At 39.6% G+C, this 13372-nt stretch overlaps 1 long non-coding RNA gene across 1 annotated transcript in view; it reads left to right on the forward strand.

The window, feature by feature from the left end:
- Window positions 1-13372, forward strand: part of LOC110211215 (uncharacterized) — a 53917-nt gene that overhangs the window by 17357 nt on the left and 23188 nt on the right. Inside the window, exon 2 of the long non-coding RNA XR_013487463.1 lies at window positions 2425-2546. This is a non-coding gene — a long non-coding RNA (uncharacterized LOC110211215). The remainder of the gene's footprint in view (window positions 1-2424; window positions 2547-13372) is intronic.

Raw genomic sequence — 13372 nt, forward strand, 5'->3', positions numbered from 1 at the left:
CTGTCCCAAGACTGTACATCTAGCTGAAAAGTTTGAAAGTATTCTGGGTTCTCTTGCATGCATACTTTACTATTTTGGATGATGAATTTAGAGACTCCATAAGATAGGTGTTATTTGGATGAAAGAGTTTTGAGTCCTTAGTAGTTTCTGCATGGGCAAAAGGGAGGACCAGAACATATGAACTTACACATGTGAGTGGTAGGGATTGAGGACATAGGTAAGTCTACACCAGCTGGTCCATGGTAGAAAAACACCTCTTTCTTGCTTGGTAGGATATTTCCAAACCCATGCTTTGCTAGTATAGATTTTGAGAAATCCAGGCCACCTCTACGCCAAGAGCAACTCCATTTTGCATCAACAGCTATACCTGGCTTTGACTCCAGGGAACAGCATGGCCACAAACCAGGTAACAGCTCCTCCAGTTTTTCAGCTTCCTTTTATGTGTTCTCTTTCCTCCCATTAGATTGTAAGCTCCTCAAGGTCAGGGATTGTCTCTTTTTCTTATTTACATCCCAAGTGCACAGGCACAGTGCCCAACATATAGAAGGTGCTTAATAAATGTTCCTGAGTTAAATTGAATTGATTGAATCAGAGTTAAGACTTCAGTAGAAAACATGCATAAACATGCATGTATGCACACATGTTTAGGTAGAGATAGAAAGATACATGCCTTTTTATGATCCTTTATTTTTATAGTAGAAATGCTCTGTGCTGTTTTCCATAGATAATCATGATTTTATATGATTATTATTTCTTTCTTGCATTACATAAAATGAAGACACAGTTTTGTAGCTATGTAGTTTATATTGAATCATCTTTGTTTCCATTAGTAAACAGAACTCTATAGTGGAAATTAAATTGGGAATGTTGATTTATTTAAATCCTAGGGCCAAGGCCTATATTTCTCTTTAGTGTTTTTTTTTCTATTTATTCTCCCTGCCCTGCAAATAAACACAGTTTCATGATATGAAATGACAGCAGTAATAGCTCTGTGTGGTTTTTTTTTTAATAGAAACAGTGATAAGAGATTAGGAACAGAGATAGAATTCACTTTCCCCAGAGGAAGTTTCTGAATTCCACAATGGCTTCTTTTATCGATATGTGGATTATGACACATACTCATTAATCTCTGTAAAAGGGAAAAGGGAAGGGGGAAGCATCCTGAGGAATTTCTAGAAAGATAAAATGTACTACTACAGTGAGGAACTACACTCTACTGAAGACGGAATTTAAAATTCATATTTCTGATTGAGTTGTTCATGAACGTTTGAGAAGTGGGAGAAGTGTCTAGGATTTTCAAGTTAGAGCAAGTACAAAAACTGATGTTTTAGTCATTGAATGAAGTGAACTTTAATTAGTCGTTGGCTCTTACTGTCTATAATTTGGTTTTGATTATACATGGCAGTAGCCAGTAGAGCTAGAATTCTGCCATAGGAACAGGCTAAGTTAAGTTGATGAAAAGAATTTAGGCAGAGACTTAATACCTGAAGCTAAGATTCTACTCAAGCCCTAGAGCCAAAGACTCCCAGTTTTCCTAGAGTATATGTGTTCTGGTTCTTTCTGAAAGTTCATAGCAGGACCCTACACCACTATTTCTGCAAACTTGAAGCTAGAGATGGTACATCCCATGGCTAAGCAGCATGGCCATGCGTCCTACCCAGGAGCAGGCCCAGGACATTTAGTGGAGTGGTTTGCCCTGCAGAATCATCAAATTCTGAGGGGGCAGTATGAGGACATTATGGGAGGAAGTCAGCTATCTTATAGGACTAGAAGTGTGAAGTGGAGCCTCCTTACACCTGTGTGTCACGGCTACACATATTTTATGCGTACCCATCCCTCTACTTGTAAACTCTCTGTATGTCAACTTTCTGCACTGATTTTGGCAGTATCTGTAGGAAAGTGTGCCCCAGGTTTATCAAAGTGTTGTTTGTTTCTTACTATGCCGTTTCAAAAGATGCCTTTGCTTTGAACTTATTGTGTATTCTGGTGGATTAGTGATAAGGTAAACAAATCACTGGGGATTTATGAGCTGTAGTTTTAGGAGTGCAGACTCACAGAATAACTGTGAACCCGGTTAGTCATCCCTGGAGGCACCCAACCTTCAAAGGAGAATTGGTGGGATAGCCCTTGGAGAACACTGAAGTTGTTAAAGGCTTTCAAATCCTCTTTTGATCACCTATCCATTGGGGAATGACTTTTTGTCATATATTTTTATGTTAGCTTTCTACATATCTTGGATGTCAGACTTTGTCAGAGATTTTGCTATACCTTTGTTTATGCACCAGCTTTTAATTTTGTGTAGTCAAAAGAATCAATTTTATCTTTTGTACTTTGCCTGTATACTTTGTTTGGCTAATAATTCTCCTAGCTCTAGCTGTGAAGGATAATTGATTGTATTCTCTGTTAATTTTTTTTTAACTGAAGATACAGCTAGATCAGCAGATGCATGTGATCATCCTGTTACAGCGGATAGAGTTCTGGGCCTGGAATCAGGAAGACTGCGGTTTTAATCCTGCATCTAATACTCAGTAGCTCTGTGGCCATAGGTAAGATACCTATTCTTTCCTAGTCTCAGTCTTCTGGTCTTCAAAATAGGGAGAATGATACTCATAGTATTGCCCTTACAGGGTTGGTATGAGTATAGTTTTATTTTCGTAGGAGCTTTCTGGGAAGAATTGCTTAACCAAAGGAGATGAGTCAGGATAATGTGGGGGAAGTGTTTTAAGAGAGATACACTTTTAAATTTAAAAAAATCTTCTGAAAGCACAAGTAGGATCACATTCCCCTGATTGAGAATCTTTCCTATTGCTTCTTGAATAAAATAAAAAGGGTATATAAAGCCCTTTATAATGTAACTCCAATTCACCTTTCTTCACGCTGTGTTCTAGCCAAAATGGCCAGCTTCCTCAGCTTCAAACTCAATATTCCTGCTCTCATTTCTCTGCCTTTTTACTCTCCACCAATCTTAAAGCATATCTTCCACATAGCAGTCACATGCAGAATGTCCCAGGAAGCCTGACTCCATAAAGGCTGTGCTCTATCTGCCTGTGATCGCCTGCCTCCCTCACCTCTAACTTGAAATCCGTTCTTTCTTTTAAGACTCTGCTCATATGCTCCCTCCTAAAGGAAGCTTTTCATGATTCCCCTCATTTTTAAGCGCTTGCTCCTTCCTCAAATTGTCTCTTTGTATTCTCCAGAAGAATATAGTGTCCTTGAAGGTTGGGGCTATGTTTCAATTTTGGCCTTCGTATTCCTAGCACAATGGCTTGCAAAAAATGATCCTTAATCAGAGCTTGTTAAAAGTGATCAAAACTGAGAAAATGAGAGGGTTGGATATGATCTCTAAGGTGTCTTCCAGATAATTCCATGTTAGGAGGCTATTGAAATAGTTCACTTCAGTGAAAACAAAGATTTGTTCCAGGTTATTGGCAGTGAAAATAGTGTGGAGGGGGTGGATGCAAGATAAGTTATGGCACTTAAATTAACAGGACTTTGAAACTAATTGTATATGGAAGGTAAGGGAGAAAGAAGAGGAAAAACTAACTCCGAGGTTTCTGGGGGAGGGGGACTAGATGGATGGAGGTGTCACACGATGGGAAGAACAGGTTTATGGAGGACAAATTTGGTTTTGCCCTTTGGGTTGCTGAAAATGTAGGACTGGTACTCAGAAGAGATGTCAGACCTGTAGACAAACTAATCTATGTGATGAACTTGTTTGGCTCCTTATAACGGAAGATCTAGGAAATGGAGAGTATTTGGTTCTATTCTCTAGCCCTTCTAGATGCCTTTTAGAGAAAAGTGGCCTGAGTTGCAATGAGGGAAGAGCACTAGTAAGAATACTGCTGCTTTTAGCAGTAGTGTCAAATGTAGATAGTAATGGGGACCCCTAAACTACACAAGGATCCCTGCAGGCTGCATATTGATTTAGAAAACCACACATATTCGTATATTTCTTTTTCCATAAATATCAACACATTAAAATCAGGTTGTTTTGTTGTTCAGTAGTTTCTAACTCTTCATGACTCCATTTGGGTTTTCCTCGGCAGAGATGCTGGAGTGGTTTGCCATTTCCTTCTCCGGCTTATTTTACAGATGAGGAAACTGAGGCAAACAGGGCTAAGTGATTTGCCCAGGCAGGGTCACACAACCAGTAAGTGTCTGTTTGGATCTGAACTCAGGTCTTTCTGACTGCGGACCTATGTCCACTGCACCACCTACCTGCCCTATTAATATCAGACAGGAAATAAATTTAAGTCTTGTTTGGACTGACTTGGATAAGGGTCATGTATTTGACACTTATGGCTTACTGGATCATAGTTCTTGAGCTGAAATGGGCCCCAAAGGCAATCTAGTCCAACTTCTTCATTTTACATATGAGGAAACTGAGGCCCAGGGTAGACATGTGACTTGCCCAAGTTCAAAAGATCCTGGATTTAAAGCTAGAAGAGACCTTAGAGGCAATTTAGTTCAGTCTTCTCAGAGTGGAGGTCCACGTTAAGTGAGGACACATAAGTAGTAAGTAGCAGAGTGGAAATTTGAACCTAGGACCTCTAACTCTGGAGTAATTTCTGTTTCTCCTATACCGCAGAACACTTTTCTGTCTTTTATTAAATTCCAGCCTTATGTGTTACTGTTGTTTGTCCTTCATTCTCCAAGAGGACCATGACATCAGGGAGGTGATTCCATGATTTGCAAATCAATTGGATTTAAGTGAGGGAGGGCTGTGCAAAGTCACTGGCCTCACTTTCTCCTCCATCTGGGTCCAGTGGCAAGGTATAGATCAGGATGACTGCAGGTAGCCCCCTCAGCCCCACAACACCTTTGATAGGTAAGTGAACCAAAGTCTGGAAGAATAAAGCAAGAAGCTCAATGTCTCAAGACTAGTTGCCAAAGCAGGACTAAAACCCACATCTCTCAGTTGCCAGTCCAATGCTCTTTTTTTTTTTTTGCTGCAATGTGCCATAGGTGGGGCCTAATCTTACATTTCTCTTCAGTTCCCCTGGCCCTTCAAAGTATCCCTATTTCTCCTCAAACTACAGGGGGGCTTAGTGGCTTAGTGCCCTGACTCTGCTCACACCTTACTCTTTCATTTTCATTCTTGCCAGAGTCACTTAGAATGCTATTTTTCTTAATGTTTTCTACCCTGTATTCATGGTGACCACATAAAGCCCATGTGCCTTCAGTCACCAAGGGCTATGTTTTCAAAGCCCTGACTGGGTTTCGTTTCCAAGGAGGCTCCAGTGGCTGTTAATCAAGACCAGGCACTTCCTCCTTCCCTCCCTCCCTCCCTCCCTCCTCCTCCTCCTTCATCACGGCCACACAGATGTATCTTTTCATCCATCTGTTCTGTTGCAAAGTGCCTGGGATCCTTTGTGAGGTGACACACAAAGAGTGCATTTGGTATCACTGTGTTCCCAACCACAGTCACGATAGACTTATCTGATCTGATGACAATAAGCTCGATAGCTCTTGGTCCTGGCCCAGTTTCTGTTCAGTGACAGCCAGGGTCATGTGGGAGAAGATGGTCAGGAATTCATTTTTCCAGTGATGTGGTATCTCTGTTTCAAATTAGCCCTTTGTAGTACCTACAAAGATCACATAGGAAAGGGATACTTGAGGCTTTAATCTTGCAGAGAAGCTACCCTTAAAAAACCCTAGAAGTTGAAAACCTCCGGTGAAGGCTGAGTTTACATGTAAGTGGGGGAAGAAATGGTCTATGCAGTATGATTTGGGATAAAACGGAAAATTACCATGCATGTCCAAGTAGATTTCACTTCCCAGATGGTCACTGATGCTTGGAATTCTACCACTGAAATACCATTCTCCTGGAATATTACTGTGTTGTTAGAAATGATTGTGTGTACTTGATGCATATACTTCAGAGAGACTTGGGAAGACATATATAAACGGATGCAAAGTGCAATAAACAGAATCAGGAAAGCAATCTATACAATAAATAGAACAATGTAAATGGAAAGAACAACTTAAAAGGAAATCAATGGGGCAGCTAGGTGGTGCAGTGGATAGAGCACCGGTTCTGGAGTCAGGAGGACCTGAGTTCAAATCCAGCCTCTGACACATAATACTCACTAGCTGTGTGACCCTGAACAAGTCACTTAACCCCATTGCCTAGCCAAAAACAAACAAAAACAACCCCCAAAAAAACAAAAAAAGGAAATCAAATGTTGTAATTACAATGATCAACCTTGACCCTCCCCCCCAAAAAAAGAGAGGAGAAAATGCATCTCCTACCCTTCCTTGCAGAGGTAGGGGACCAAGGGTGTGAAACGTATTTACTTTCAAGACTCAGTTGATGTATTGGTTGCTTTTGCTGAACTTCTTCTCCTCCCCATCTCAGTGCTTTTTTTCCCCCTTTTTTTCTTCTTGATAATGAAGAATGGTTCTAGGGAACAGGGAGTGAGTCAGAAATCTATTTGGATGTGAGGGTGATATAAAACCAAAAGAAAGCAATACAGATTTTCTTCTTAAAGAGAAAAGGTGATTTTGAAAAGGCATTCACTTGAATTAGGGAATTTTCCCAGAATAAAATGCAAATGCCTTTGGCAGGTACAACACACTATCAATCATTAACACCTTATTGTGAATTAGTTTTTTAGATCCTTTCCAACCTTACAGTTTGTGAGAGCTGGCCCTGCTCTGAGCCAAATAATCATTCTCGCAGGAGAATTGTGGAGAGGATGAATTCAATTATATTCTTGTTTTAACCACTTGATTGCAAATCTTAATGTGGGTAAAATGAACTACCAGGATCTCAGACCTTAGCCTCTTTTGAGAAAGAAGAAATAAGCCTAAAGCTTTCGATTAGATAAAATGTACGTATCTGCATGTAGACAATTACTTTTATGATGTTTTCCTCATTAGAAAGTGAGTTCTTTGAGAGCGGGGACTTTCTGTCTTTCTACGTATCCCCCAAGCTTAGTAGAGCACCTGGAACATAGGAGGTGCTCAGTAAATGCTTGTTAACTGACAAATGGTTTGGTCATAATTCTGTTTCTGTCCTCACTCCCTGTCATTCTCATTGGTTTTGTTACAGGCATCTCAAACTCAACATGTCCAAAACAGAAACTCACCATCTTTTCTTCTCCAAGCTATGTCTCTTTTGAAATTCTCTATTTCTGCCAAGGGTACCACCATGTTTGTCACCTCAGAGTTATTCCGAAATTATCACTTTTACTCACCCTTTATATACAATCAGTTGCCAAGTCTTCTATATTCTACCTCCTCAGTTTCTCCTCCATTCACCTCTCTATGGACATAGAATGATCTCCCTAGTTGTTACTCATCATCCGTCTTCTAAACTATTACAACAAACTTGTAATCTTTCTAAGTGATCTTTCTTTTTCAAGTCTCTTCTCTGAGAATCTCTGAGAGTCTTCCCCACACCAATTGATTCTTTTGTGAAGGCAAACTTGGCCATCTTTTGTCTCAGTTCTTACCAGCCTTAAATCACTGAATGGGTGTTGCCTCAGACAGATTGAGACCTGGGAAAGACCTTAGCTTAAAAAGGCCAAGGTCTCCCACTGCATCCTGGGTCATCACCAGTCATCCTGACCTGTGTCTTACCACTGGACTCTGACGACTCTGAGGAGAGAGTGGGACTTATGACTTTGCACAGTCCTGCCTTACTTATATCCATCTCACTTGTAAGTCAAAGCATCATCCTTATTATGTCATTGGTCCTCTTTGAGAATGAAGGGTAAATAATTTTCCGTCTTCAATCCATCCTCCACAGTAACTTTAAAAAATTAAATTAAATTATTTATTTTCACACAGCTGACTAAAGTAATATTCCCAAAACACAAGTCCCGCTATGTCACACACACTTGCTAAAAAAAACAACAACCCAGTTTCTTATGTCTGAAATTCTCTCTTCTTATCTCTCTCCTGCCCTCCTTGGCTTCCTTCAAGTGTTAGCTAAAAAATCCCACTTTCTATGAGAAGCTTTTCCTGATTTTCCTTAATGCTAGTGCTTTCCCTGTTTATTATCTCCAATTTATCTTGTATGTATCTTATTTGTAGATAATCATTTGCAAGTTGTCTTTTCCATTAGACTGTGAGCTCCTTGAGAACAGGGATTGTTTTGCGCCTTTTTCTGTATCCCCAGTACTTAGCACAGTACCTGGCACATGGCAGATGCTTAGTACATCCTTTTTGGCTGAATGGTTCCCTATCACATCTTGGATAAAATACAGAGTGCTTTGTTTGCTTGGGACAGATACAGGCACATAGTAGGACCTTAATAAATGCTTATTGGTTGACTACCTGCCTGCCATGAAACTACTGCTCCTCAGTGTCATCTTGCCTTCTCTCATCTGTGCATTTGCAAAGGCAATCTCCCATTTCTGCAATGCATGCCTCCCCCTTAAGTGCCTATTGAGTTTCTCTTCCTCAGGGCTCCTCTCAAGAATGACTGACTCCTTGAAGCCCTCCCTGATTTCCCCCATTGAAAAGGATCTTTCCATTTCATATTTCTCCTAACATTCTATCTACACACTTCCTTTGCTCCTTCTTTCTCACTTGGCTACCCTCTCTGGGACCTCTCTGACTTTTCCACCATGCCCCATGAAGGTCCTTATTGGCAAAACCATATCAGCCTGCAAGATCTCATCAGCCTTGGTACTTCCATTGTCACTATCCTCTGCCCCTCTGATTGGGGCATGTAACCATGAGTGCCTAAACCTCCACTGAAGGGAGGAGCTCAGTTGTACCACTTGGTGATCTCTCTGCCTTTTCCACCAGGCTCCTGCATCAGGTTCCTTCTTCTGCATGCCCTCTGCTTTTTAGCTTCCTTTTTGTGTGTTGTCCTCCCCCACCACATTGAAGGCATTCTTTTTGAAGGCAGGAGAGTTTTTTTTTCACATTTGTATCTCCAATGCTTAGCATAGTACCTGGCACATAGTAGGTGCTTAATAAATGTTTAATAACTGTATACTTATTTAGAAATATGTACTAGCCTCAATGTTAAAGTATAAGCTCCTTGAGGTTAGGGACTGTATATGTGTATGTGGGATACTTTTATATCCTCAGTGCCTAGCAAAGAGCCTTGTATATGGTAAGCACAAAATAAAGTTAGTTGAACTATTACTGAATTAAACAACATGGGAAATCTAATAAATCTTCTGTTTTACATTGCTCTACATGTAATTGTGTAAAAGGATTTTTAGGAATTGGTTCTGCCCAAATCTGTCCTGAAAACAAGTTTAATTTGAATCCGGTTAGTTAGAGCTGGTGTTCAGCTGAATGATTACATTTAAATTTCAGTTTATAAAACTCTAGAAGTAGAAGGTAAAAAGTTGATGATATTTCATGCCCCTTCCAAAGAGAAACAGAGCACCTTGAGATTGGGGAACTTTATTCACAGAAAAATATCACCTTCATGAGGGTAGAACCTGTTTTAATTTTTGTCTTTGTAGCTCCAGCATTTGAAATTCTTAATACATTTTTTTTGGCTAGGCAATGGGGTTAAGTGACTTGCCCAGGGTCACACAGCTAATAAGTGTTATGTGTCTGAGACCAGATTTGAACTCAGGTCCTCTTGAATCCAGAACCGGTGCTCTATCCACTGCACCACCTAGCTGCCCCTTCTTAATACATTCTTGTCCAGCTGAATTGATTTCATTCTTGGTTGTACACTCAGGTGACTTTATGATCTTCTGACTTCTGTCATGTATTGGGAAGAAGCAAGAGCCAAGTCGGGAAGGTGGTAAAATAAATCAGAGCATGATACTTTCTCACTGAACAGAATCTGATAATTGAGCAGAAAAGCAACAAACAAGTGCTTTTGCCCAGGTGGCCTGAAGTGTTGAACTCCTGCACTTGTATACACCTTCCAGGAAGGTTTTTTTAAACTCTGAATTAAGAGGAAGATGAGCTTCAAAGGAACAAATAAGTTGTCATCAAGGAAAAGCAGATAGAAATTCAAAAAAGTGAAGGATTTCTTAACAATTAGAGTTCACAAATGGAATGGGAAGCTGCAGGATATTCCCTATAACTGCTATGATTTAAAAGGAAGCTGTATACTTTAGAGAGATTTCAGGATTCAAGTAGTGGTTGGACTAGTTGGCATCTGATATCAACTCTAAGACAGGATAGAAATTCTAATCAAAATCAGTGGGGGGAAAATCAAGCCAAAGATTAGCAGAAAAGATGACAAATTGAATTTAGGTATTTGTTTTCTTTTCAAAAGTTGAGTTGTTGATGTTACGCCAATTTTTTTATATTATGAAATAGTGTTATTGTACTATTCATGTCTTACTAAGATTGAAAACTCTTAAAACAGAGTTCTATTTTTGGTATGAAAAAAAAAGTGAGTGCTTTTCTCCATCTCATTGAAAGCATACTTATTGCAGAAGGCTTTTCTTTATATCCTGCTTGCAAAGGTGAGGCACAACTGACACATGGTGGCAGCTTACCCTAAGTGCAAGTCAGTTCCTGTGAAGGGTGATGGGCCCCCAGGCCCCCCTTTTCTAGTTCTTTCCTTTGATTTCAGCTTTTCATTTATTTATTTATTTATTTGTTTATTTATTTTTTGGTGAGGCGATTGGGGTTAAGTGACTTGCCCAGGGTCACCCAGCTAGTGAGTGTTATTGCGTCTGAGGCTGGATTTGAACTCAGGTGCTCTTGACTCCAAGGCCAGAGCTCTATCCACTACTCCACTTAGCAGCCCCGATTTCAGCTTTTTAAAAGAGAATCTGTAATTTTTTTATTCTGACCTTGACAAACACTAGATAAAATGAGCATTTCCATATATACTGTAGAACAGAAGGAAGGGCTTGTCATAAGACTAATCTTTACTATGTAGAGTTTGCTTTCCTTTTTAAGTATATAATAAATTCAATACATAACTTTCAAAGCTGTCCTACTTAGCTATGATTTCTTCTGACTTTGGATATCCCTAATATATAACATAATATGCCATAGTATGACTTGATGTGATATAATATAAATAATATATATGTATATGCATATGCACACACACATATACACTATATATACACATGTGTGTACACACACACACACACACACACACACACACACACAATTTTTCAAGGACAAAGTCCTTTTGGCATCAGGAAAAAATGAGGTATCTAGAGAGAAGCAAAATCCTGAATCTGAAAACAAATCCTCTATTAAACCTTCTATTCTACTACTGTTCCCATGTGTAACGGTAGAATCTGCCGATTACACTCCCTGATGCAATTAGAGGAGAAACTGACATCTATGTGATGACATTGTTCTTGGTAAGGTGAGAGATTCAGACGCCATTAACTGAAGTTGTAGATGAGAAAGAAATTTGGGGTACTTCCTTGCCAAAAGGATAATAATAGAACAGGGCAGGAATACGGAGAGTTACTAGAGTGAGGCTGAACAATGAATGTGAATGAAGATGCTAATCAACCTGGCAAGGTAAAGAAGAGGAAGTTTGTGAAGGGAATCGAGTTTCCATTTAGACTGAGTGTTTTACAGCATGACCTTCAACAATTGGGAATGCTTATAGGTGACAGATCATGAACAAAAAGCCATATTCACCAAACTTAGAGCAAATCTGCCTGTGATTTGACTCATTTCATCTGTGCCTCAATCTGTTTTGACCATCCTGGCAAATAGGTAAACCTCAGCCTTTAACTCTATCATCTTCTTTACACATACATACACATATATGTATATCTCTCTATCTATACATAGTATTATCTGCTATGATGGTTGATAACATACAACAGGGATTTTCTGGCATTTTCTTCCCATGTTACATGTATGTATTTGCCACAGCAGCTTTAGAATACAGTGAATGGTGAAGGGATACCTGCTCTGTTTACTGGTATAATTTTGGGGTAGGGAAGAAAGCAGATGTGGTGAGTAGAACCGCCTCTGTAAGTAAGGGAGAAACAGATATAAAGAGGAACAAATTGGAAATACATTCAAAGAAGGTGGAGGAAGAGAAGGAAGAAGGGAAATACTCAGTTTCTATGTCTATCTAGCTCATGGGTAGTACATACAGTGCCAATGGGTGGGAGTTAGCCCCCAGCACAGTGGTGGTGGACCTTATCCCATTTCCCCTGGCCAAGACCACGCTCTCTCTCAGTTTCTGGAATGCAGGCAGCCTAATGGGAAGGTTGCCATAGCACAACAGTTGAGAAGGATTGTGATACACAGATGGCAAAATAAATAAAAAATTCCACATTCTTTATTACTAGCCCATCAAGCACATTTCCCAACCTGCACACCAGCCTCTTGCTCAAGCTGTCCTGACTGAGAACTGAATATAACCAAGCCTTGTGTTATTGCCAGTAGTTTATTAGTACCATCATTATTTTAATCTCTGTTTTAATGTTACTCACTTCTGTGTGAAGATTAATAGGCATAGTTAGCGAAAGAAGCAGATTTTGCTCATCACTGGAGGTGGTCGTGAATATATGACACTTTTGGTGAAGCAATGGGATAAGCAAAAGGGATTTTAAAAATGGCTGACATTCGTATAGCACTTTATAGTTTACATGGCAAATACATTATTAGTGATCCTCACCAAAGCCATGTGAAGCTGGCAGGGTAGGTTTTATTATGTATATTTCACAAATGAGGAAATTGAGGTTCAGGGAAGTTTAATGACTTGCTTAGTAATCACATAGGGAGTATGTTGTAGAGCCAAAAATAGAACCCAATAGTCTTCTGATGCCTACTCTTCATGCTGTAGCTCTCTACTCTAAAAGAAAGGAAAAGGAAGGGAATTTCCAAGAATTTCCTAGTCAAATTGAATCAAAGTTCTTAAATAATCATCTGGATGATTTAAACATAAAATCTATTTCTACTTGCATTATTTAGCAGTAAGAAGGGACTACTGCAGGGTGGGGAATATCTGAATGATGAAGCAAGCAATTATGTTAATTCTTTATTTGATTTGATGTTGGAACTATGACCCCAGGTCCAACCTGCCATGTTTTCAATAGGGCTCTTTCAAGAGAGGAACGTCAACATGTCATAGGACCATAGATTGAGATCTGGAAAGAACCTCAGCAGTGATCTAGCCCAAATCTCTCATTTTGCAAATTAGGAAACAAGGCTTCAGAGAGGTTAAAGGACATGTTCAAGGTCATATGAGGAGTAAGTCACAGAACAAGGATTGAAAACCAGATTCTTTTACTCCAAATCCAAGTAATTTCTCCATTATACCATACTAAGAAAGATTTAAATCTATTCTTGTCCATCCAGAGATGCAAGAAAGATTGAGATATATTCTTGTCTATTCGAAGGGAAAAAAAAGAGATAGAAAGAGACAGAGGGGGATGTTCTTCTTAGGCTCATTTCCACAAAAATCTCAGCTTCCAAAAATCTGGGTTGAGAGTCACTACTGTAC

This window comes from Phascolarctos cinereus, unplaced genomic scaffold (assembly GCF_003287225.1).
Source record: "Phascolarctos cinereus isolate Bilbo 61053 unplaced genomic scaffold, phaCin_HiC Scaffold_1;HRSCAF=81, whole genome shotgun sequence".
Lineage (NCBI taxonomy): Eukaryota > Metazoa > Chordata > Mammalia > Diprotodontia > Phascolarctidae > Phascolarctos > Phascolarctos cinereus.